At 42.5% G+C, this 3873-nt stretch overlaps 1 long non-coding RNA gene across 1 annotated transcript; it reads left to right on the forward strand.

Moving 5' to 3' along the window:
- Positions 1-229: 229 nt before the first annotated feature.
- On the forward strand, positions 230-1151 carry LOC106497922 (uncharacterized). Its single transcript, XR_001294858.1, has 3 exons — positions 230-346; positions 755-867; positions 1059-1151. It is a non-coding gene; the product is annotated as an uncharacterized lncRNA (long non-coding RNA).
- The last annotated feature ends 2722 nt before the right edge of the window (positions 1152-3873 follow it).

Below are 3873 nucleotides of genomic sequence, written 5' to 3' on the forward strand. Positions count from 1 at the left end.
TAAGCTGTCCCCCTTTCTGGCCTGGGATGGTGGCTGCTGGTTAAGCACTCCTGTGATGCTCTAAAGTATCTGGGGCAGAAGTAGCTTCCCAGAAAACCTGGAAACTGAGTACAGCCACTCCATATCCTGCCCTGAGAGCAGCTCTAGCAGAAACACGAGTCAGAGACATCTGCCCAATATCCTAAATGCATCCTCTCAGTGAATTCTTTTTAAAGCAAGATAGAAAGAGCTCTTCTCGAATTTCTGAAGAGGAAGAAAAACAACTAGCAACTAACTAGCTGAGGCAGTTAGGGGAGCTGTGAGTGTCCCCACCAAGCAGACGACTAGCTGAACAGACTGTTTCCCCGTAAGTATTTTAAAGAATATTTTTGTATTTTCATATGTTCTATAAACAATTTTAAATGCAGTGGAGTTCCTGGGAATGAAGGGAAATGTAAGAAATGAGCCGGGTGGGAGCACAGGATGAGGGAGGATGTGAAAGACGAGCTGTCTGAAATATGAAGATCTTAAGTACTGGCGTGTCTGGTTATTTGAGCGTCCTTAGCAGTCAGATAATGAACCTTCATGTTATGCCTTTCTGGACTTGGCTTACATAAAGAAATTTGTAGGCATTAGGGTCTGTCTGGAATTAGTTCCAAGATCTTTTTTTCCCCCTTAACATTTTGCAGCTGAGGCAGCCTTGTGAAAAAGAAGCTTTGAAGAGAAACATTACCAAATATGTCTTTTCTCCTGCCCATATCTTCTATTTCCACAGGAAAGGAAGGCAGATGCAAGCAGACCAGTGAAAATGCAGAAGAAGTTGTCATCACTGGAAGAAAAAGAAAAGCCCTGCCTGAAGCCGTGTTTGCAAAGAGGAAGCAGCTGAAGGTAACAATGTTCATCAATAAAAGGGACACTGTCACCTTGACATTTCTGCCAGTTCTGTAAAGGTTTTGCTAAGTGTTTCCTCCTCTCCAGCCCCCTTGGTCAGTCCTGGCTGGCCACTTCAGAAGACTGTTTTGCTTCCCTCAGCTGCTCTTTGCAAACTGCAGACAGCAAAGTCTGTCTATTTTTTCCAGGGGATGCCACTCACACAAGCAGAATAACGGAGCCCTGTGCCTTTTATGCTTCCTGCCAGAGCCTCAGCTGCAAATACAGCCACATAACCTGCTCCTTCCTGCGTGTTTCCAAAGATTTTAGGTAATCATGACATGAGAGTGGAGCAAGAGCTACTTGTTCCTTTCTCTTATTATTACTGTTCTGATACAAAACAAAATTATTAATAATAGTTACACGTAAAAGCCTTGAGCAGGTGGAGTCTGCATTGTGCTAAGATGCATAAAACAAAAACCAGTTCTTGCCCCAAATAATCTGCAGTACTGTTCAGTGTTGTCCACTCCTAAAACTTTTTCATGTTATTTTTTCTGAGAGTCCAAGCCTCTGGAGTCATAGCTATCTAAGAGTCCTGACTTATATGTACTAAAACTTCTCTCTCTTTCCTCAAAAGTTCCTCTGTGAGTTTTAAAACAAATGAACCAGGCTTCCTAAGGAATCATTTCCTTTGCCCCTTCACCACCATTCCCCACTCTCTTCCCACTCCCCCTTTTTCTGTATCCTATGATAGCCATAGCAGTTTGAGATAATATGAGCTATGGTTAGTCCAGAAATGCATAGGTGCTGACTTCTTATCTAATACTTGTTTTGACCAAATGGGTAGTGCTGCCAAACAAAACCCCTGAAGGCTGAATTCTGCCTACCTCTCCTTCCATGAGAAACTCATCCAGCTTCTTCACTTTTTGACAAACAGACAGGTCAGACCAGTAATATGATAAACCATTTTCCTTAGGAAACCAGACAAACTAATTCTAGACCTTTTTCACAGATAGAGAGAAAATCTTGAAACTGTGGCTATTCTATTTCAGAATAGGAACAGATCTGTATTATTTGGATAGCAGGGTTCTCTTAATAGTTCCCATGTCAAAAAGTAAATTCCATTATGAATAAGGAAATATTCTGCTTTCTCTACTGTCCTTTTTGTGCCATTAAATTGAAATATAATTCACATCGAGCAAGGGGTGAAATCTCAACCTCCACAAAGAGTTAGACATTGAAGAGGGACATTATGTTTTGACAGCCCAAGAACCTGTGTGGAGCTAGGGTTTGGACTTGGTTGGTAAGCAACTTTTTATTGGAGTTAGTAGATGAAGCTGCAGATAGGCTGAGGACTAATAAACGGAAAAGAGCTAGGAATAAACTTTTGTCAAGCAGCAACACTGGACTGGGGTTTGGGGCCCGTATGTAGAGTTTCTGTAGAAGCAGTATATGGCTGAGCAGTAGGTTTGTGTTTGCCTTGTCTGGTGATCCTACACTAGTGAAAGAGAGAGAGCTGTGGATGAACTACTGGTAAGTCATTTAGAGCTTAGGTTTCGACCAGTATGATATCTGCGGTTAGACCTCAGGCAAATGGTAGGTGACATCAGGTGACAGTTAAGCTTAGTTTTTAGTAAATATTTACTGCCTGTAACTACATTAAATTAGATAAGAACTAGAAGGAGACAGAGGCCTGAGGGTAGCTTTTAAACTAGTGTGGCAGCCAGGCAGGTACTAAACAGTCCCAGACTAGGTTTAGGTTTGGGCCAATGAATGGCTTTGAGATGGGACTAGGAATGTATCCAACACAGAGTATATTTATAGTCAAGGTTTGGTGAATTAGGCATTATTGAGCTACGGGAATGGTTGAGACAAGCTAGTGTGAAGGGTGGAAGAGGGAAGTAACCTGACAGTGGGACTAGAGAAGGGGCCATTGAGAAGACGTGTAAGTAAGAAGTTTGGAGACAATAGACCATATCTGGCTTTTATCTAGCTGGCACGGCTGAAAGTGAGGCCTCCGACTGAACCCAGACAAGCATTAGAATTCGGGCCAACAGGTGACTTCAGGCTAGCAGAAGTTGAGTAAGATTATAGTGCTATGGCTGCAGGCTAAAGGGAACAACTTCAGACAAGGTTAGGGTTGGGGCTGGCAAGCAGTCTCTGTCTGGAGCTAAGCAGTGCAGTGAGAGGGCAGCCTCAGGGCCAGGTTAGTTGAAGGTCAGTAAGTGGCTTTGAGTCAGGGTTAGAGATTGTACATAGCTTCAGATCAGGAGCAGCACAGACTAACAGAGGTCTCAAGGTCTGGTTAGGATTTAGTAAAGCAGGCACCTCAGGCTACGGTAAAGACTGCAGTGTAAGGCCACAATAAATGAGCTTAGGTTAGGGCCTCATAGGTGGCTTTGGCTAAACTGTAGGCAGCTAAATAGATTAGAATTATATTTATAGGTTAATTTTTACTAAAATTAGGTTAGAGGGCAATAAGCACATTTTGAGCAAGGGTTAGATTAAGAATCAGTTAGCATATCAGGGATAGTGCCCAGGCTCAAGGCAGCTGGTGGTTTGGAGATAGGATTAAGGCTGAGTCCAATAGACTGATCTAGCAACTGCACCCCTGAATAAAGCCAGTTTTCGCTCCAGGCTGCCACCTACCAGTCCTCGATCCAAATGCAAGCCAGATTTCTACCATTATCTGAGACTACTTATCCAGCCAAACTCTAGCTGATTCAAAGTACTTTAGAGGAAACAATAGTAATCCAATTTAATGTTACCTGTTGGCTTCAATCCTAATCCAAATCAGAAGTATTTGCCTACGTCAAGAACTACTAGAAGGCACTGTCCTACTTACAACGGTCCTAGATGCCATCTGAAGCTCAGCACCCAGCCCAGCAAGTTGTTAAGGTTCTCATGGATAGGTTTTGCCCCAGTAAATGACAGTTTAAAACCAAAATAGTTAAAAAAAAAAAAGATAGAAGCCCTTGGCAGCCATATTTCTTCATTGAACACCTGCAATTATTTTATTAAACT

Source organism: Apteryx mantelli, chromosome 3, assembly GCF_036417845.1.
Source record: "Apteryx mantelli isolate bAptMan1 chromosome 3, bAptMan1.hap1, whole genome shotgun sequence".
In the NCBI taxonomy this organism is placed as follows: domain Eukaryota; kingdom Metazoa; phylum Chordata; class Aves; order Apterygiformes; family Apterygidae; genus Apteryx; species Apteryx mantelli.